Here is a 23,076-nt window from a genome sequence, read left to right as displayed (position 1 = left end):
CAAGACAGGGCGTCCTCTAGGCAGCTGTGTCCCAGTGCCTTCTACACTAAGGGCACCTCCCAGGTAAATTAACTTCACCCCTTCCAAGGACCTCCACATTGCAAATCTGAAAGTCTCACGTGTCACGTTGACCTCACAGTTGGTGAGTTGTGTGTTTTGTTTCTATTTTCATAAATTGTTAACTTCTATGGGCTTCAGAGATTAGTTAACATGAGGTCCGAGCAAGCTCTTGGGAATAGTGTGCAATTCAAAAGGAGACTGTAAAAGCTGAACACAGTACGGAGGGAGGGCCTGTATTTCTATACTGAGGAGGCAGAGGCAGGAAGGTTGGAAGTCCAAGGTTATCTCCAGAGATATGAAAGTCCATCTTAAGGAAGGAGGGAAGGAAGGAAGGAAGGAAGGGAGGAAGGAAGGAAGGAAGGGAGGAAGGAAGAAAAAGAAAGAGAGAAAGAAAGAAAGAAAGAAAGAGGAAGGAAAGAAGAGGAAAAACAAAGTCTGCGTGGGAATGTTTATCAAATTGTAAGTTACTACACACTCTAATGCCAATGCCATTAATAATAAAAATAAAAATAAAGCATGGCTACTTTTGCTCACAGGTTGCCACTGTCAGTGGAACATGGCAGACCCTTTCACAGCCATTGCTCACTAAGAGTTTAGTAACTGACTCCTGCCCTCACCCTTCCAATCCCAAACATTGAGCATTTCTACGTAAGAGTCTGGCCAGAGTTGCAGTCAAGCACAGAGTTTGAGTAGGCACTGTCTTTTACCTCATGCTATCTACAGCCTTGGGCTTAAGTGTCATCTTGTGGGGTTTCAGATGAAGACCAGACAATGGAGAAATATGCAAGAAACTGGAGAGTCAAAAGGGACAGCAGCAAGTCCAACGGTTGGTGGTAGGCATCTAACCGTTCCCTAGCCTCAACTGCTCCAATCGATCACCTGCAGACATGGCACAGTCTTGGCCTCTGTCTGACTTTCTTCCTTCATAGTCTATGAGTAACAAATTGGAAACATTCATCTCACACAGAGAAGGGGAAGGAGAAGAAGAAGGAGAGGGAGAGGGAGAGGGAGAGGGAGAGGGAGAGGGAGAGGGAGAGGGAGAGGGAGAGGGAGAGGGAGAGGGAGAGGGAGAGGGAGAGGGAGAGGGAGAGGGAGAGAGAAGCCATCTTTGGAAGAGGGGAAAGGTCACAGGAAGAGGAGAGAGGCTATTTCCACCTCCAGAGCTATTTCCTTCTCCTATTACAGCCATCCTAACCTAGGCTATCCCATCTTAGATTATTATGGCAGTCTCCACTGGACTTCTTTTGTTTTTAGTTGACCTGCAGTTATTGGACATATTCGTACAGTCTGGTGTGATGTATCTAAGGGGTAATGATCAGACGAGCATAGTTCATCCAGCCTTCATTTCAGACATTAATAGTTGATGAGTGTAGCTCATCTATCCTTCATTTCAGACATTCACAGTTGCTTAGTTCAGTTTGATGTGAAGCCCAGACAAGGCCTGGAAAGCCCTGCACACTCGTGCCTCAGCTCCAGGATGGCCATTTTTCCCCTTGTCCCTACATTGAACCTCAGGAGAGTTCATCTTGCTTCTTGGATCTGAATGCAAGGCTACCTACCCCAACCCCATCCACTCATCCTTCATCCTCATGGCCAGCCCAGTCTTCACATCTGTGCTCCCCTGTGACATCCTTGGAGACTTTCCTGTCTCCAGCCAAACAATCAGGCCCTTCTCTTATGCCTTCCCCTAGACGATCTCCAGGAAGCTTTTCTTCTTATACTGAGTGTCCCGTCTCAAAATGGTATAAGTCTGTGTGTAGCTTCTGAAGTCTTGCCCTCCCTCACCGACGGAGTCTACCTCACAGCTACAACCCCAGCAGCCAGCACACTACAGGGCACATGCAGTCTACCAGTATTCAGTCTGTAATTATGGAGCTCTAGCAAATCCTTTGTGCCTTTCCGCATCTACCCTCTTGTCTCCAGGTAGGGAAACTTTGTCCTCTTCTTGGCCATCTCCATCAATGAGTTTGAAATGCTTCAAAATCAAGTAAGATGCGTTTTGCATCTGGTTTCATTCTAGCTGTTGTAGTTTTGTGCTTCAATGTGTCCCGGGCTGAGGAGTGTTCCATTGAACCTATATCCACAACCACTCAGAACACGTTGTCGAATACTCATTTGTTTCCAGGTCGGGCATTATGAGTATTATCAGTGGTGTCCCTTGGCAGACATGTCTTTGGTATTGAGCTCACACTGAGCGTGGCATGTCTTTCCTGCTTAGCTCTCTTGTCTTCCCATCTCTTCATTCTTTGCACATCTCTGTCTCACCTCAACCTACAGTCACAAATGAGGTAGGTAAGTCAGTAAGCTAGGGACAGTTGCTCTCGCTGTGCCAGTCTCTTTGCCCGTGAGAATCCTTTTCTAAGTGCATTTCCAGGCCACGTGTCAGAGACCATGGCGACAGCAGACCAGAGAAACTTGAGATCATTACCTGAAAGGGTTCTGCTTCTGAGAGAAACTCTGGAGTCATGCCAACTCACTGGACCACAGTGATATGAGTCACTAAGAATAGGTGACTGAATTTTTTTTTATCACTGAGTTAGAGACACTTTTTTTTGTGAGCCTGAGACAGTTGCTCTGGCTAATCCTATAAAATACTGCAACTATTCCTGACACATGATTTTTGGTCTCTGCTGATGTTAAACGGTCATGTTGACTGCTGATCGTGTCCCAGTCAGAGCTTTCTAACCCGTGTCGCACAGTAGCAGTTTTCATTTCTACAGGAATAGGATGTTTTTTAGCAAGCCACGGTCATGAAACAAAACCCAAAGTCTAAGTAAGCCACCCATGGAGAATGAGAGCTACAGGGGGAAAATACCACTGCAGCTGTTCTTGATAAAAGTCTCTTCATTTGCAAGAGAGCCTGTTCCCCCTGGAGGCTTTACAAACCTTTCTCCCAGTGCGATGTGAGGTCCACAAAGCTCTGTCTCTGCCCCTAGCAGGAAGGTAATACACGCAGTAAGAGACTCTCATGGATTCTAGAAGCTGGTCATCGGGAGAGGCCGGGACCACCCAGACAGAGACGGTGGAACCCAGCCCAGAGACGGAAGATGGAAATACTGGATGGGGCTTGAGTAGAATGGCAGAGATGGTTCGTCCCTTGGACACCTACCTTCAGTGTCTGGACCATCCTCATTTGTAGAACTAAAACAAGCGAGCAAGCAAACTCCACCCAGAATGGGAGGAGCTAATCCATGTGTTCATATCCAGAGACACATTTAGTCCTGCGGTCTGTGCACAACGCGGACACCATCCCCGTTGGGGAAAAATCTAAAGAGGGAGGTTCAGACGGCTGGGATGTTTTGACTCAGGTCACAGAGATTCTACTGGATGGGATGGGCACTCGAAGCCAGGTAACCTGACTCTCATGTGCTTAGACCAACCTGGGTGCAAGAGGAGGTTTCAACACAGGGTGACAAGCTTCATATGCTCATGTCACCTTCCTTAAAGTGTCAGCTGGAAATGCCACACAAGCTCACCTTTACCACACTGAGTGTAGATGAGGAAAGAAACACCAAGCGGAAAATAAATGTCCCATGGGGTCTGACAACTCTTACCCCTGAGTAGGTCTTGTTCTAAGTTTGCTAAAGAGGAACCTAAAGTGGCCTTGAATTGAAGCTCCTCTATAAGAAGGGGTGGTGATGAGCTCAGGGGGACCACAGAGGGGCGCTGGGAGGGACTGCCTCACACATCATGGCTGCCCTCAGACGCCTTTGTTACTTAGGTAGAGTCCGATTCTGACAAAATACCTCTGCCAAGGGCTGGGCTTTCTTCCCTGGAAGAGAGAAAGGTAGGGAAGTGGGGTGTTTTTCTTGTCTGCAGTCTTTTTAGATGTGCTGGCCCGAGGCATTAAGAACATGAGGAGGGGCTCTCACACACACCGTCCAGTCAGGGCCTGGTCCCCTTGACCCAGTTCGTTATTGTTTCCTCTGCTGATGCCGGAACGCGGTAGTCATGTTCTCTCTACCCGCTCTGTCTGGAGTCTTCCCGTTTTCTTATACTGCTCCCCAAACGTCCCTTCTGGAAACAATGATCTGACTCCTTCTCCTCTCTACATCTCTCTGGTTCCCTTCCCTACTTAGTTTTGTCTTTAGCGCGCCCATCTTGCAAACTGCTCGACATTTTACTGACTCAGCTTGGCTTTTTGTCTGTCCCCCTGACTGAGGATATCCTTTGTGGAGGTAAAGATTTGGGACCATAGAGTATTCTGACACCTAACTCCAATGTCAGAACCAGTACTCAATAAAAACGCACAAAATGGATGAATGAATCCCAGCTCCACGCTTTATTGATCAGGGCACAAATTAGAGTCCCTGACTCTGTCCCCTGCTTGTGGATCCTGTTCCCTTAACTGCATTGTCCAGCCTCAGCGAGAGAGGAAGCACCTAGTCCCGCAGTGACTTATGTGCTGGCAGCGAGGGTTGGAAGAGGAGGAAGGTGGAGAGTAGAGGGGTGGTGCTAATACCTAGAGGAGGGCTTCCCCTTTTTAAAGGAGAAGGGAAGGGAGGAACAGGGGAGGATCTGGGTGAGGGGGTACTGGGAGGAGAAGGAGGCTGGTGTTGGGATATAAAGTGAATAAAGAAATAAATATAATAAAATTTAATTTGTTATTAATTTATTGATATTAATTTGTTAATAAAAATAAGAATTTTAACCTAAAAATTTTTACTTTTGGCCTCACTTCTGCCACTGTAAAAATCGGAATAATTGATACTTTTCTGGTGTGGTTCTCCAACAAGATAACAGGAAGGCATGCTCTGCAGAATATTGACTCAGTCTGCCTTAACACTTTGCAAGTCCAATGAAAGAAATTGCACATTAACAGCAAACATTTGTAGACTATATCATCCAGGTCTAGCATTGCATTGTTAGTAGTTAAAGAGCCGGACAGCTTTAGGGGAACACTCCTATATTAACACGATTTTCAAAGTGTAGTGCCTTTTGCTTCAGTACAAGTTTTTGTTTTGTTTTGTTTTGAAAAAACTGAGCATGCCCAGAAGATGCCCTATTCACTAATCTTTATAATGTAAGCTAAGCACGGCCAACGGTGTTCCTGTCAGCCATTTTGCCCTTTTGACTAATAGACTCTAATGTCCTTGAGATAAACAGGCAGAAGAGCCTGTCTGGTCTGACAGTTTTTCTTCTTCAACTAGGAGCACACCCAGAAATGCTCTCCCCGACTGAGCATGCTCAGGAATGGGCCCCTCCCCGACTGAGCATGCTCAGGAATGGGCCCCTCCCCGACTGAGCATGCTCAGGAATAGGCCTACCCTTGCTCTCTCTTCTGATTATAAATCGGTTCCCTTTATCGAATCTCCATGCTTCCTCTGTTGCAGCAGAGCATTGCTTTGGGAAGAACTCCCACACACTCCTTCCCTGCTGCAGGAAATACATCTTTCTCTACTCTTATCTCTTGGGTTTGCTTGGAATTTTTCTTCGTGTACCCCCTTAATGTGAACCCACTGTATTCTGTTACACAGCCATTGATATCTTAAACTATTGAATCCTTACAGTGCCCTGTGGGCCGTGAGCTATTCAGCACCACTCTTTAAGAATAAAGACGCGGTATGTAACCCATTTGCTCTACATCTTACTTGGTCTACTTCTTGTATGTGTGTTTTCAAGGCTGACCATGGGGCACCAGACAAATGATTTGCGTGCCCTTCCCTGGGGAGGGCCGCCTCTCCAGCTGCTAGCTTTTCTCAGTTGCCTATAGTTCTTTGTGTAGGTAGGGTTGAAGACTCTGGGCTTGTCCCCAATCCCTTAGGCATATTCTGGGGTTGACCTTACTCAGTTTGTCTTTGGGTGGCCATGCTGGTGATACTTTATGAGTACAACCTGCAATATAGCTAGGAGACACCATCTCACTGCAAGTCCCTGACGCTTTCATTTTTTTCGATCTTTCTGCCCCATCTTCCACAGTGATTGCCTGAGATGTTGGGTACAGGGATGTTTTACATATATGTGTGCAGTAGCGATGAGAGACGACACTGTGAATTTGAAGATCGGGGAGGTATATGTAGGAGACTTTGAAAGAAGAAAAGGGAAAAGGGCAATGTTTTAACTGTATTATAATCTCAACATTAAAAGTATTAGAATATAATGGTGATGGTGATGGTGGTGTTGCTGACGATGGTGGTGATGATGATGATGTGGGAAGGCCTTGCTTGAGGCTCCATGACAATGGAGCAACTGGGATCAGGATTTGAATTCAGACCCACCTGTTTCCAAAGCCCATCTCTTCATCATCCCACCGTCACGGGAAAGTTCCTGTGAGCGGTAAATGACCAGTTCTAGTTCTCAAACCAGTAGGATGTTTTTCTGCACTGAACAGGAGGGTAATTCCACTTCTAAACTCAGATGTTTCTACAGAGGCCACCTTGTGTTGAGCTTTGAACCGTGAAGTATTTTTGACCAAGAGTAGCACCATTTGAGAAGCTTTAGAAAGGATGTTTTATTTAGTCACGCTTAGCATGCACACATACAAGGATATACACTTTAAAATAGAGAGTAATGTTTTCCATAAATCTGAATGAAAATAATAAATATAGACCCTACAGGCATACCCTGAGTTTAGCACCTGCTTTTTTGACTCATTGTTGGGTATCGTTGTTTTCTTCTAAGTCGGCATTGGTCCCTTGTGCTTACAGTGTGCCTAGCCTGTCTTACAAGCAGGAGTCAGTCCATCTATCTGGGCTCTATCTTAAAGGTGTTTGTTAGTGTGTGGGAAATCACTCATCTGCCACACCATCTTCCGAAAGTCGTGGCTCAATGAAGGCTGCACCGTTAATAGGGAGGTGCACACACCAACTTTTCAAATCATCTTGAAAGACTTTCACTTCCCCCTTTTCTTTTTTTGGGTACCATTGTCTTCCTAGTAATGGTCAAGACTTTACCAGTTTACCGGTGTGCTTCCTTTGGTTTCCTCAGAAGGCCTATGGCCCAGCAGTTCAGCTGGGAGCCGACTTCAATGTCCCATGGGTTTCAGTGGGCTTGTTTTCTTGACACTTACAAAGTCTATTCAGGGCAACTGAAAACCATGGATCTTATGTCTGACTATATATGTATATGTGTATTGTATATGATGTGTCTCTATTGGATATATATGCATATATATGATATGTATGAATATAAATGTACATCATATATATATATATATATATATATATATATATATGAAAAGGAGTTATTATTCCTCCCCAAGAGCAGGAAGCATATTAAATCTTGGCCTCAAGACAGATAACTCCATATCCCAAGTAACTTCTATGCCTTCCTCAGGAGAAACTTATGTGGGGTGTGTGTGTGTGTGTGTGTGTGTGTGTGTTGTTTGTGTGCTTGTTTGGGTATTTTGTTGTTGTTGTTGTTGTTTCTGCTAGGATTAAGCAACACATCCCATCTTCTGTAACTAACTGACGCCTTGTTTGTTCAGAGCCCCAAGGTAGAACATGGCCAGGCCATCTCTCAGCGTAGGTTGTAACTCTCTGAGCAGTCTGTGGCTTGCCTACCATGTGCTTGGGCTGCTCAGCTAGGGCCAACCCTGTCACTAGAGAGGGCTAGGCACTAGGTAACCTCAAGGCCTGCCCCGTTAGTGTGGGCAGGGTGGAGCCCCTCAGAAGAGACTGTGGGTGGGTTATCACACTGTTGACCTTTTCGGAAGATGACCTCGTGAGATACTGAGGAGTCGTCCAGGTCCTACAGTGGCCCGCCAGTGTAACATGCTCGTGGGCAAAAACAGAGGCACAACTCAGAGGAACATCTCCATCTTCCACCTGGCATCCCTCAGACATGAAACAGATGTCATTATTTCTTCATGACATGCTTTACCTACAACCACCAGTTCTTTTCCCTTGGTCAGTGTAACTGCCAACAACTGGCTCATTTAGTGTATGCCTCTTCCTCGCCATGAGTGGATCACGCTCCGCAGACATCTAGCAAGGCCAGTCACACAGATGCCGGTGTGGTAACTAAACTGAAGCCTTGTCACCTTGAGCTTCGGCTTTGATTGAACTGGTTAGAATCTGTGGACCTCTCATTATCCTTGTCTAAGGCCTTCTCAGTGCGGTGCTGTATGGCTTTAAGCGCAGTTGAAAAGGTAACTTCAACAATGTCCAGTGTCAAATGCATGAGGCCCATTGCGCTCCTGCTCTGTCTTCTGATGACTGCACCCCAGCCCCTTCAGCCCAGGGTTGCTGAAGAATTAGCTATATACGATGGGGACGGTTTGATCTGGGTGAGAATGTTAAGGAGCAGGTGTTGGGGTCGCAGTCACTCTGTGTGTTCGAAATGACAGGGGGCTATCTGTGTAAAGGCAGGAAATGTGACAAACTAAGCTTGAATCATAGTTCTCATGAACAAACCCCCCCGGACAAAGCCGCAGTTCCTGAGTTCAAGGTAACTGTCTTATAGCAATTTGTTCCATTTGGCAGGCTCAGTGACGGACCACATTCTCTGCTTGAGCACTCATTAAAAAAGTCTCTCCTGTCACTGCGGGTCCACAGAGCTTCCCTTGTGTGCACTCCCCAAGTCCATGTCACCTTCTATGTTTAACCATGCCTCCCAGCTCCCCCCAACCTCAACCCCCGTGCCTCCCCCTGCCAAGTTAAGAACTCTTCCAGATCACCAGAGTTTGGTTCCCAGAACCAACCTTTGTTGATTCATTTGTTAATTTCAGCTACAAAGGACCTGACACTGTCTTCCCACCTGTTTGTCTGGGTATATGTGCACCAATGTATGCATGAATGCATTAAACACTAAATAAAAATAATTTTTTTTAAAATCTCCAGATGTGAAGATGTTTCAAACGTTAGGAACAAGCTCTGCTCTCGTAGAGAACCAAAGTTCAGTTCCCAGCAGTCACAATGGCTAACTCACAACTGCCTCGAACACTGATCCTGGGGGATCCCACACCCTCTTCTGGCCTTCAAAGGCCTGCACTCACATCTCACCACCACAGAGACATGCATGCGCATGTAATTTTAAAGGCTTTTCATTTGTGGTGGTAGTTAAGTGTATGAAAAATGCACCTGATAGTAAAAGTTTAGAATCCATCGTGAAGCCCTGTGTCTTCAGAATGGCTACTCTACCGTGTAGAAGTTATTTGAGATGTAGAGACTTTTGGTCTGGTTCATTTTCACATGGGATGTTTTTTATTTGCAATTTTGTTTACAATAAGGCTTATAATTATTTTTAATTTTCAACTCAAAAAACCCCTTACCGCAAAATTAAAACAGAAAGCAAACAAAAAGTCATTATAATCTGAGGGAGGATTTCCACTTCATTCTCTTCTACTTTTGCATGGAAATTTCTTTTTAAGATGAGGTAAATATCAAGTAAGAGTGTGTGTGTGTGTGTGTGTGTGTGTGTGTGTGTGTGTGTTTATCCATGTATCTATCTATAGATTATATGAGTGTTATCATAGACTAAATATTTACAAAGGTCTACAGCTTTCAACAAAGTAGAACTAGTAAATTCACAACCTTAGAGGCTCCTAGTGTCAAATATATGAGGCTCACAGTGCTGCTCTCTCTCTGTCTCTCTGTCTCTCTCTCTTTGTCTCTCTCTCTGCCCCCCCCACCCCCGCTCCCCGTGGCTGCAATGGTACAACACCATGACCAAGGCAACGTAAAGAAGAAAGAGTTTATTTTGGCTTATGGTTACACAGTGCTAAGAGTCCATCACCATCACAGCAGGGAGGCACGGCAACCAACAAGCTACTGGAACAGCAGCTAGAATACTTCAGAAGCTGAGAGCTCACTTCTTCAACCACAAACACAAAGCAGAGAAACCGGAAATGGCGGAAATGGCGTAAGTCCTCAAAGCCCACCTCCAGTGACGTATTTCCTCCTAAACTTCCCCAAATGGCGCCACCAACTGGTGACTCAGTATTTGAATACCGGAGCCTACCAAAGTGGGGAAGGGAATTCTCTTTCAAAACACCACATATGTATATGCATGTATGTGTGTGTTTGTATATATTACATGTGTATGTAATGTATACACATATGTAATATATACATATATGTGTAATATACACATATAGACATGCACATATCATATACTACATATATAAATTGTGGTGTGTGTGTGTGTGTGTGTGTGTGTGTGTAAAACCACACAACTTCATTTTTGAGACACAGTCTCTCACGGGACCCAAGGCTCACAGCTTAGCCTAGGCTGGCAACCAGTGAACCCCAGGCATGCACCTGTCTCTGGTTTCCCAGTGCTGCGATTGTAAGTCACACACACACACCTACCTTACAAACTATGGTGTTATTTGGTCAGACACTTCCCATTTCACAAGAAATGTCCTTTATCTTCTAGCAGATTTCACAGTTGTTGTTTTGGGTTGGTAATTCACACCCAGAGATAGAAAAGCTAAGTCAAAGGTAGGGTCTGGTTTGTTTTTAACAGATTGGACAAAACTTACTCCTCTAAGACCCAAGGAATCCTATTTCTGAATTCCTCACAGAAGAGAAGAGAATATGTAACTCTCTAGGAATTTTTAACATACTTGGCCAAAGGGAACAGCTAAGGTGGTATCCAGAGTTCTGACTAAACATGTCACAACACTGAAAGTCTATCCCTGTGTCTGCATGCCTGGAAAAGTCTGGTACACATAGGTACTCACTAAGTATCTATGGGAGGAATGGCTCAGCAAAAGACTGAGTAGTTTAGAGACATCGATTGTAAATTCTAGAGTTAAATGAGCATCTCTTTGGATAAGTAGTGGTGTGCTCTTGTTTTCCTATCATAAAAATGTTTTCACATTCTAATAATAGTTTTTCAATGCAACCTGGGACTTCTAGGAAGTTGCTGACTGGAAACTGAAGGGAAGGCAAACACGGAGCTGGTGCCTGTCCCTTCAGTCACTGCTGACATCAGCTTTGAAGTGAGTCCGCTAAGCAGCTTCTAGGGGAATGGGGTGCAGAGGGCTTGAGTTCCTGGAAGACAAGGATTTTTGAGAACATGGATCAAATTGGTACTTTCTAGCCAATGGGGGGAAGTAGACCAAAGGTTTACTTCTCCCCTAAACAGAAAAGGCCTTTTTCAGATCACATGATGACAGAGGTCACCCTGCTCAATTTTCTTACATTTCTGATGAAGACATGGAGCCCAGTGGGTGCCCAGCTTTGCCTAAGTCATAGATGAGACTGGCATTAGAGTCCAGGTTTTTCGGGTTTGCAGCGTATTTCTCCATTGTATTAGAGACCTGGAAAGGAGCCTAGTGCATGCTCAGTCGAGTCACGGAAGGATATTTATTAAAGGTGTGGGCAGGGCACCAAACTAGATAAGATGGATGAAGCAAAGAAGTGCAGGCCGACAGGAGCCGGATGTAGATCGCTCCTGAGAGACACAGCCAGAATACAGCAAATACAGAGGCAAATGCCAGCAGCAAACCACTGAACTGAGAACGGGACCCCCGTTGAAGGAATCAGAGAAAGAACTGGAAGAGCTTGAAGGAGCTCGAGACCCCATATGAACAACAATGCCAAGCAACCAGAGCTTCCAGGGACTAAGCCACTACCTAAAGACTATGCATGGACTGACCCTGGGCTCTGACCTCATAGGTAGCAATGAATAGCCTAGTAAGAGCACCAGTGGAAGGGGAAGCCCTTGGTCCTGCTAAGACTGAACCCCCAGTGAACGTGATTGTTGGGGGGAGGGCGGTAGTGGGGGGAGGATGGGGAGGGGAACACCCATAAAGAAGGGGAGGGGGAGGGGTTAGGGAGATGTTGGCTGGGAAACCGGGAAGGGGAATAACAATCGAAATGTAAATAAGAAATACCCAAGTTAATAAAGATAAGAGAGAGAGAGAGAGAGAGAGAGAGAGAGAGAGAGAGAGAGAGAGAGAGATTTTTAAAAAAGGTGTGGGCAGGGAAAGGAAGAGCCACCAAGGAAGTGAAGGGTTCTGGGTCCTGCAAAATAACTGGGGAGCTGTTAGCCCTCACTCTACTCCAGGGGATAAGTATAGAAGCAGCTTAAAACAAAACCCAAACCACTAACAAGGATGACAAGGACGACGACGACAACAACAACAACAACACAACCCAGCAAGAGTAGGGGTCCTGAGAAAGACAGAGAGGCTTTGTCCAGAAAAAGACACAGTCAACTGCCATGACCTAGCTCTGAAAGCCCAAAGTGGGAGAGAAACATCCCAGTCTCTTGACCTGACTCAAAGTCAAATGACGCCATGATGTCATTCAAGAGGTCCCAGGGCACTGAACACATTCAAGAGTCCAGCAAAAAAACCCCAACACACTTGCCTTCAAGAAGAGAACTGGGGTTGGGGATTTAGCTCAGTGGTAGAGCGCTTGCTTAGCATGCTCAAAGCCCTGGGTTCGGTCCTCAGCTCCAAAAAAAAAAAAGAAGAGAACTCTATCTTATCTTTGCCTACACTTCAGCTCCAGATCATTACTACCTGGGCAACGGAGGCTACACCCTAAAATCTATCATACAAATCATGCATATAATTGTAAAACAAGGGGCTAGAGAGATGGGTAGGGTGTTTGCTGCTCTTGCACAGGACCCAAGTTTGGTCCTCAGCACCTTTGTTGGGCAATTCACAACAGCTTCTAACTCAAGCTCCAGGGGTCCTGATGCCCTCTTCCGGCCTCCAAAGGTGTCTTCACATCCCAGGCAGACACATACACAGATATAGAAACATATACACATACATAAAAATTGAGAATATATATTTACTATGTGAATAATAGTCACTTTTGACATTCACGAAAGACACCCATCTAGACTTTAAGAGACATTATTCCTTGACTCATTCATCCTTGTCAGTGGATCCCAGGCTGTTTAGACAGATGGGTATAAAAGTAAACACTTAAGATTCACTTCCTGAGAGAAGCTTACACTGTAGGGAGGAAGGAAGAGCTACGGTGGGCTTAATCAGTAGCCACACTGGTAGAAGGTGAGGAGGTTCTAAAGGTACAGGAAGATGACGAAGGGAAAAGAAATAATTGTGTCGCTGTAGCTTTAAATAAGGTAGCCAGGGTAGCGTAAGCACAGCCAAGGGGAGGCCGACAGGCAATGGATGTGTTTGTCTGGCTTTTCCTTTGGCTAATGGTACAATGTTCAGATAATGGGGAGTGTGGGTGGTGTTATTTCCCCCTCCCTCGCAGTTTCAAAATGTCTGTCTGTAGAGTATTTTTTAAAAGGCCAAACCTCTCTCTACTCTCTATATTAACCATTTAAAAAGCATCTGGGGAATCCTCAGGGCAAGTACATTTGCCACTGCCTTGTTTATATCTGGTCCTTTTCAGCTAGGCGACTTGGCGAACCTCTGGAGTCTCGTGTGTGCAAGAGAAGGTTTGGACAGTGATGGAAAGAACAGGTTTGAGCAGGGAAGGACCCGGTGCCTGTTTCATGTTTTTGGACACCTGCTCCTCCCAACTGATGGCACTATTTTGGAAGCTATAGATTCTTTGGTTGGCGGGGCCTAAGGAGCGTGGGTGTAGGTGACTAGGGGAGGGGCATTTATAGGCCACACCCACTCCTGACTCTCAATCATATTTGGCCGTCATATGAGGAGTCTCCACTATGGGTTCCCGCCCACCATGAAATGATGATTTCCAGCATCGTTGCCTGGTCCACCAAGGTGGACTGTCCTCCACCTACGAGGCAAATTGTTCCCAGGTTATTTTTGTCACAATATAACAAAAGTAATAAATACAATGTGCCATTGATGGAAGATGATTTAGCTGCAAGCCCAGGAAATTATAATCTTGGAAATTTGGCTGGCAAATTGTTACTAGTTACATTTGGCATCGGTAGAGCACCCATGTACCATGTAAGCCCTTTACATGGACCATCTTAGTCTATTCTCACCTATTAAGGTGTGGCCATGGAGGCGGAGAGCCCTCTTGTATATAAACCCCTTGTTTAGGTGGCAGGTGACAGAAGTCTGAATGAATCTTCGTCTGGTTGACAACAGAGCCCTGCTCTCTTTCTCAGGCCTCTAGGATCTTCTTGCCCTCACTTAGCCCCTATAAAGAGGTCAAAGCTAGATCTAGCCAGAATGTAGACAAGGAAAATTTCTCTCCTACTCTGAAGCTCACAAAGATACCAGACTACCAAGCAAGAAACACTGGAACCCTGGGAGAGCCTCTAAGAAACCCAACCAAGGCAACCGTTTTGCAGGGGAGGTCATACTAGAGTGGTTACCTATTCATCACTTGGGCACTTTGCTTTGGGCACAGTTGAGTAGGTTGTGCATGCGGACCAATGTCTGCGTATGCTTCTCGAAGCTTCTTTTGTAGGTTTGAGGAACAGTTAAACCCCTGATGCATCCAAGGACACTCTGTTCTCATCTTTTGGGGGTTACAAAAACAGTTGCAACACTTCCCAATGGGTAACGAACGGGCTGGGTGATTATCTCAACCATGCTTCACACAAACTTATAGGAGTCAGACCAGACCACACTGCGTTGAGACAGGGATACGAGAAGTTCCCTTCTCATCAGTCTATTACTCACTTGTCCATTTGGAGAGCTGCCCATCAGTTGTAATGCTCTACCAGCGCAGTTTCTCTGACAGCACACTCTGTACGCTCTTGGGAGTTGGCCTGGTCGATGCTGTGTAACATACCCAATCTCTTCGCCACCTTGTCCTATCATGTTCATGGTTCCGGGCCTTGTGCAAGCACCTTAATCGAGCTTATTGATCCAGACTTAGTTACATGGGCCACGATAAATAGACAGTGCTACAAATCAGAAGTGAATATGAATGTCAACTGGAGGAACTATGCTTTAATGGTGTGTGTGGGGGGATTCAGAATAGCTCCTTAGGCCCAACATGGCTGTCCACTGAGAGGCTCTACTGGCAGCTGACTGAGACAGATACTTACAGACAGCCATTGGACCGAGGTTGGGGACCCCTATGGAAGAGTAAGGGAAGGATTGAAGGCCTTCAAAGAGATGGCAACCCCATAGGAAGACCGACAATGTTAACTAATCTGGACCTCTGGGGGCTCCCAGAGACTCAGCCATCAACCAAAGAACATGCACAGGCTGGTTGGTGGCCCCTGCATATATGCACCAAAGGACTGTCTGGTCTGGCCTTGGTGGGAGAGGCTATGCCTAAAAAGGGAGGATGGGGAGGTGGGGGTGGGTAGATGAAGGGGGTGGGTGGTCTGAAGAGCACCCTCTCGGAGGCAAAGGGGAAGAGGGATAGGATGAAAAGCCTTTGGAGGGGGGACCAGGAAGGGGAGGCAGTATTTGGAATGTAAATAAATAAAACCATTTTAAAACTCAGAATAGCTCCGTTAGGAGGAACTCCCTCTCTGCGAAAGTGTGCTGCTCTTTGCGCAGAATCAGTTCATCCACCACCCTCTTTTGTTCTGCGCTATCAAACCAAATACCCTATTAGGGTGTTAAAAACTATGATCTCCTCTGAGTGTGTTCGCAGGATGTATTATCTGGTTTTCCATTTCCATTTGCATCATGTGTAGTTATGTGTCTATCGTGTGGAGATAAGCGCATGATTGCAAGTGTTCACAGAGGCCGGCTACGTCAGATCCCCCCCGGGGGTGTGTGTTATTGGGGTGGTTGGGAGCCACCTAAAGAGAGTTGAACTTGGGTTCTCAGGAAGAGCAGTGTGTGTTCTTCACTGATGAGCCATCTCCCCAGCCCTTCTAAGCACGGCATCGCCATCACTGAAGAACGGACAGCCATGCAGAGTAACAGGGACGCCAGGAAGTAGATCTTGAGTGTGTTTCCACGAGGCTCTACTCACACAACGCCCTGTGCACACTGTTATTAAAACCATGGACTCAATTATGGCATTGCGATATAACTTTTAACCTATTTTACCTTTAATTGCTCTGCTTTTCTTCCTCAAACACCACCTCAAATCTTACAATTCAGAGAACACAGTGTTTTCTCTCTCTTAGGAGAAAACGTTCTAATGCATTAGTAAAATACATCATGGCATTGGTAATATGGCTCAGTCTTCAAAATGTCTGCCACGTAAGGGTGCAGATCTAAATTTGGATCTCCAGTATCCGGGACAAAGTACGGTGTAGAAGGAGGGTGGGGGCAGGTGGATCACTGGTCAGCAAGCCTAGCCAATAGGTGGAGTGGATGCTGGGTTTAAAATGAGGTGATGGAGAGAGAGAGAGAGAGAGAGAGAGAGAGAGAGAGAGAGAGAGAGAAATGGAAAGTAATGGAGGTAGATATCTGATGTCCATCTCTGGTCCTTACACACATGTTCACATGTGTACACACACACACACATAACACACACACACAGAATCCTCAGGATTTGGATTTAATCCCCAACCCTGCCAATTTTTTTTTAAGGTGAAAAAGATACTTTCTGGCATGGAGTGGGAGGCGCTACAGAAATGGCTCAACAACTTAGAACACTGGCATTCAATTTCCAGTGCCATATATATAAAACCATATATATAAAACATATAGAACAGTCATATACATATATATATATTATTTGCAAAAAAGAAAACTATTCTTGCTGAAAAAGACTCCCTTTGATTTTTTTTGCATGAACTTGACCTAGAGCTAGGGAATTCATCATCTCAGTAAAAGCTGGAAAAGTATGAATATTGCGTTTATATTGCTAGGTACCTAGTAGACTTTAGTAATAACAGCAGATCCTGGAATATTCATTCTCAGAGCAATGATCACCTCTTATGTAGTCCATGCAGTGTGACAGGCATTAAAGACAGGGAGAACCTTCTCTTCAGAGTCCCCTCTGAAGAGTCATGACATGCAGAAAGGAGGATCCTCTCAAGCCAATGAACAAAGGCCCAGGGCATTTTCTGAGGCAGATTCCCCTGACTAGAGCTGACAACTTCTTCCTGACACTCAGTGTCTTACTTGAACACAGTTCTTGAGGACTGTCGTGGTTGAATATGTCTGGCCCAGGGAGTGGCACTATTTGGAGGCATGGCCTTGTTAGAGTAGGCGTGGCCTTGTTGGAGTAGGTGTGGCCTTGTTGGAGTAGGTGTGGCCTTGTTGGAGTAGGTGTGGCCTTGTTGGAGTAGGTGTGGCCTTGTTGGAGTAGGTGTGGCCTTGTTGGAGTAGGTGTGGCCTTGTTGGAGTAGGTGTGGCCTTGTTGGAGTGGGCGTGTCAATGTGGGAGTGGGCTTTAATACCCTAGTCCTAGCTGCCTAGAAGTGAGTATTCTGCTAGGAGCCTTCAGATGAAGATGTAGAGCTCTCAGCTCCTCCTGTACCATGCCTGCCTGGATGCTGCCATGATCCTGCCTTGATGATAATGGACTGAACCTCTGAACCTGGAAGCCAGCTCCAATTAAATGTTGTCCTTTCTAAGACTTGACTTGGTCATGGTGTCCATTCACACAGTGAAACCCTAACTAAGACAAGGGCTAAAGCAGCTTTGACTGGTTTGGGCAGCACAATATCTTATCCGGGAGTAGTTTGCCATCCCAACGCTCAATAACTCCAGCTAAGAGTGGTTTCAGTTCACACTCTTGAACTATTCAGTCTTTTAGAGATGTGGTTGAGGGGGGCAGGTACCCAAGAGCCAATGACGGTTATCTGTCCCAGTGCAGACAGCAGTTAAATAGTCTCACCCAACCCAGGGGTCAAGGCCCTGTATTATCTCCTTTTCACACTGGGCAGAAGGTCCAGCCTTGTGATTTCTTTGAAAAAAAAAAAAGTTTCAGTAGAACGTCTCCCCAGCTTCCTTCTATCTCACCCTTTGCCCGAGTCTTTGCCACTTGATTTGCTGGGGGAGATTCCTATAATCTCGCATCTTACTTAGACTCAGCTCTAGACGTAGGCTGTGTTTCCAGACACTTCGGAAATATCTGGGTGTTGGAGGAAGCAAAGCCGTGCAGCCAGAAGAGCACTCATCAAGGTGTCTAGAACGGTCACTAACCAGCTTGCTGTGGCTTTCAATCACGGGCTGTAATGACCCACGAAGAGAAGCTCTTCCAGGGCTGGCAATATGGAGAAAGAGCACAGCCCCTGGGAACTCCCCTGGCAGACTTGGGAGTTCCAGCTCCAAATCTTTTAGGGGTCAGAGACTTCAGAGTTCCATGCTCAGTTTGGGTTCACTATCCTGGGCGTTTAGTCATCATGAGCCCTGGGACCTAGCAGCCCCTGCGGTTTTCACTTAGGTTCCGGGAGCAGAGATGTAAAGTGTGTGTGTTGGTTATTTTTCCTCACCGCTGTGACAAAACACCTGAATGAAGAGAAAAAAAGAAACTAAAGAAAGGAAGGGCTTACCTTGGCTCACAATTTGAGGGTACCCTCCACCACTGCAGGGAAGGTGTGGCCACGGGACCTTTAAACGGCATGTCACGGGGCATCTACAGTCAGGAAGCAAAGAGAGGTGAACGTTGGTCCTTGGCTCCTTTTCTCTTCTACTCAGTTTGTGACTCAAGTCAGAGAGGAATGCTGCCCACGTTTAGGTGGGGTCTTCCTGTCTCAGGTAACAGCCTTCTGCTTTTCTTCAGCTTCATCCTTCTTCCCGCTCTTGCTTTCTCTCAACTTCCAGTGTCTAGAGGCTGCCTGGCTCCTTGGTGTTTCTGCCCTGAAGACTTTCTAGACACCATAGCAAGAGTTCTCAACCCTTGTGACCCCTTTCATAGGGGTGGCATATCAGATATCCTGCATATCAGATATTTACATTCTGATTCATAATAGTAGCAAAATAGTAGTTTCATTACAGTAGCAATGAAAATAGTTTTATGATTTGGGGTAAGCCCAATACTACAAACTTTATTAAAGGGTCACAGGACTAGGAAGGTTGAGAACCACTGCCACCCAGGAGTCTAGAGCTCCTTGGGTGGCTTCCTGTCTTTATTGCCATGGACATAACACAAGGGCACGTCTGCCATTGCCTCAGTGTTGCATAGCTACCTTCTGCCTTCCTCTTTTCCCCATTTCATGTTATCATCTCAGACGAATGTGTGGCTGACAAAAGTCAAAAGTAGGCAAGAGAAGACCACTGGAGAGAAGCCTTTTTACTGAGTCATGTAGACGAAGGACTGCGTTTACATCCGTCATAGACCTTCTACTGGGCCACCAAGAGATGCTTGCCCTCTGGTTAGTCCAAGGGGCCAATGTCTTCTAGTGTTTAAGGAGGGCTGGGAGGATAGAGCATTCATCACAGGCTACTTGGAAAGCTCCCAATCAAGACAGTACCCTGAGGAGCTGGATTTTGTGCCTCAGCAGCAAGCAGCTAGGTTGTCCGGTAGCTTGAGTGTCACAAGGGCTGGTGCCAGCATGAGGGTGGTTCTGCTGAATGCTTGACTGATAGTCTTTCACTGAGGGCAGCCAGGGGACCAAGGAAGAGTCTCCTACCTCAGGATGCCTTCCAGCCTGTGGTGGAGGCCGTCTGTATGTCTTGGTTTGTGGTCTCCCATCTCAAAAGCCTCAATGACTAGTCATGTCAGAACACAGTGACATTGATTCTCTCTTGTGTTCCTCTTTCACTTGTAAGGACCCTTGTTATGACATTGGGCTCATGGGATAATCTCGATGCATCTCCACATCTCAAGGTCAGCTGATAGCAGCCTCAGTCATGTTAGAGATCTCTTCCGAGGGAGCGTCTTCGAGAGGATGCACTGATGGGCTTCCCCATCCAGGCTCAGCTAACACATTCTTTAAGAGTATGAGTTTGCCTGTGTGCTATGTGAAGTGAGGAAAAGCAAGAATTCCTGAGTGGCAAGTCAATGTCCAGATAGGAAATGAGAATTAGGAGCTCAACCTAAAATACAGGTTCAGTGTTAAGAAGTCCAGGCCAGCTGGGGCGCTTGGCAAATCACAGAAGAATGAAGGGCACAGAATGGGGAAATTACCCCTGCCCTGTTCAGTGGCTCCTGGGCATGGCACAGGACATTAAACACTGTTGAAACCCATGACCCTCCCCAAGGCATTAACAACTCATTTAGTTCAGCTAAAAATAGAGCAACATATCATTTTTTTAAAAACAGTTTTTAAAATGAAACTAAAACACATCTTGAGAAAACTCTGGTGGGCCTGACATCTGAAACAGCAACACAATTTTAAAAAGGAAAACCTTTGTGTGTGTGTGTGTGTGTGTGTGTGTGTGTGTGTGTGTGTGTCTGTAGATATGATAGTTTATCTTAAAAACTGGCTCTGGTAGCCCCAGCCTGTAATCCCAGCTACTCAGAAGACTGGGGAGGGAGGGTCACTCTATTTGAGGCCTTGTTTAGATTACAGAGCCAAGTTCACGGCCAGCTTGGACAGTTTCACAAAACTCTGTCTCAAAACTGAAAGTGAAAAAGAGGTTGGAGTGTTAGCTCACTGGTGGAGTGTGGTGCGATAAAGCAGAAGATTGTGAAACAAAAACACTGGTAAATATTAAGTTTTAGGAGTTATTGACATAAGTCACCCATTAGGCTTGTCAGAGTGCATTGAAATCAGTGAGGAAAATCTTAAGGCTTCAGCAGAGGGCCTCAATATTTACATATATAGTTTATTGATAGCTAAATTATTGCTAACGAATTTATCTCAGTAAATAATCAAACTCACTGGCAATCAAAAATGAAGTGTTGGGGCTGGGGAGGTGGCTCAGTGGTTAAGAGCACTGGCTGCTCTTCCAGAGGACTCAGGTTCAATTCCCAGCACCCACATGACAGCTCGCAACTCTCTGAAACTCCAGCTCCAGGGGATCCAAAATCCTCACATAGACATACACGCAGGCAAAACACCAATGCACAGGAAGAGAAAAAAAGAAAATACGAGATGGCAATTATCAAATGAGCATATAGATACATTAAAAAAATTATCACCATGTGAACTACAAACCTTCTGGAAGGGAATTTTGTAACATAGATCAAGAGTCCAGAAACTTCCTATACTTTATCTTACCCAGCTCACTTTTAGACTGTCCACTGGGAAGATTTCTAAGAAACTTTAATCATTTAACTGGCTATGAAGTTTCAAAGAGAAACAATTATTTTAGAAAAAAAAAAAAGAAAAGAAAAGAAAGAAAGAAAAGAAAAGAGATGCTCTCTTTTGCTAATAAGATGAATTCACCAAGTTTATCTCATGTATGTAATGACTGACTGACATTTATTGTTATAGATTATAATACAATTGTCAAAACCCAATCTCAAGCAATCTTCAAGGTTTGAAAAGTAAGCATATTTAGACTCAGGAGTATATTATTTCCTCTGCTCACTTATTTCATTTTTTTTATTATTTTGTATACCTGGCAGGGGTTGAATGTGGGCCACAGTCTGTATGTGAAGGTCAAAGGTCAATCTGAAGGAGTGGCTCTGGGGGTCAAACGGGTAACTCAGGTTATCAGGCATTTTAGCGAGCACCTTTATCCGCAGGGTCACCTCACCAGCCCACTATTGCTTCATTCTTAATGTAAGCATTTAGAATAGAACATCCAAATAAAACGTGTAAACGTGTGACGTTCTTCTGGAAGACGCTTGGCATAAAGCAATTTCATTGTCTTAACGTGAATAAAGCCCCACGGCGTGTGACATCTCACCTCCACGGAACACTTTGTCCCACTATCGTGGGCACTGATAAATTCCTCAGTTCATAGGAGTTGGTTTTATGCTTGTCTTATTCATTTATTTTGTATGCCTGTGCATGTATTTATGTGTGTGTACATTAGTGTTCAGGTGGATTCGTGCCTAAGTAAGTTCGTATGTATGCATGCACACGTACAGTTCAGGAAAACCCTCAAGCATGCCTCCTCAGGGACCGTCCACTTTTGCTTTTTTTTGACACAGGACCTTTCACCGGCTTGGAAAACAGAATCTAGAAGAGGCTGGCTTGCTGCTGATCTGGTAAGATCTCCCTGTCTCCATGCCCCAGTGTTGGGATTCCAAGTACACACATTACATACGGCTTCAATCTCCCTACCTCTACCCAGGGGTAAAGCTTAGGCCCCCTGGGTTGCAGGGCAAGCATTTTACTATCCCATCCGTCCCCTAAGTCATGTTTGACTTATAACAGCATCTTCCAAAGTGCAATTTAGGAAAAAGCTTTGTCCGATGAGAAAACATGTTCAAAGTGGTTGGTTTTTTTGTTTTGTTTTGTTTGATAAAATTAAAGAATCAGATAAAATTAAGAAACGTTCCATTCCTTAGACCTTTCTTAGATGGCCGTAGTATTTTGAAGCCTCTGAAAAGTGTTGCAGAAGAAGATCATCTTAATTTATTTTAAACCAGACTTACTCAGAGTTGTACCAGTCAGAGTTCAACCATCATGTAACCTTGCAATTTCACATTCATCAGATGCTAAAAGAAACCATGGCTTTCAGCAGACTCAACTTATTCTCCCATTTCGGTTTATAACTCTAGGGACCATGGAACTAGAAAGTTTGAGCCTGGCAGTCATCACTTGTCTGGAACCTTTGAAACATTGTTTCAGGGCAAGCAAACAACCCCTGATGATTAATAATACTCTGTTCTGCTTGCAGACAGGAGCCTAGCAGGACTGTCCTCTGAGAGGTTCCACCCAGCAGCCGACTGAAACGGATACCGAGACCCACAGCTAAACATTAGACAGAGCCTGGGAACTCTTATGGGAGAGTTGGGAGAAGGGTTGAGGGCTCGGAAGGGGATGGGAACTTCATGGGAAGATCAGCAGAGTCAACTAATCTGGACCCTTGGGGGCTCTCAGAAACTGAGCCACCAACCAAAGAGTACAGACTGGACCGAGACCCCCGGCACATACTTAGTCTCCATGTGGGTCCTCCAACAACTGGAGCAGGGGCTGTCCCTAAAGCTATTACCTGCCATTCTCCAACTGGGTTGGCTTATCTGGGGTGGCAGTGGGAAAAGGTGTACCTAACACTGCAGAGACTTGGTGTACCAGGGAGGGCCCTCACCCGCTTAGAGGAGAAGGAGATGGGGAGGGGACATGTTGGGGGAGAAGGGGGAACATTCGGGATGTATAATGAAAGAAAGAGAGAAAGAAAGAAAGAAAGAAAGAAAGAAAGAAAGGAGGGAGGGAGGGAGGGAGGGAGGGAGGGAGGGAGGGAGGGAGGAAGGAAGGAAGGAAGGAAGGAAGAAAGAAAAGGAAAGGAGGGAAG

At 45.5% G+C, this 23,076-nt stretch overlaps 1 long non-coding RNA gene across 1 annotated transcript; it reads left to right on the top strand.

Annotated features, from left to right (window-relative positions):
- Window positions 1-22,943, top strand: LOC108349058 (uncharacterized). The gene is made up of 4 exons (XR_015646009.1): window positions 1-142; window positions 9,674-9,861; window positions 21,770-21,826; window positions 22,462-22,943. It is a non-coding gene; the product is annotated as an uncharacterized LOC108349058 (long non-coding RNA).
- The last annotated feature ends 133 nt before the right edge of the window (window positions 22,944-23,076 follow it).

Source organism: Rattus norvegicus, chromosome 20 (assembly GCF_021556685.1).
Source record: "Rattus norvegicus strain SHRSP/BbbUtx chromosome 20, alternate assembly SHRSP_T2T, whole genome shotgun sequence".
Taxonomy (NCBI): domain Eukaryota; kingdom Metazoa; phylum Chordata; class Mammalia; order Rodentia; family Muridae; genus Rattus; species Rattus norvegicus.
Note: the sequence above shows the minus strand (reverse complement) of the source record. Positions and strands in the feature narration are given on the sequence as shown.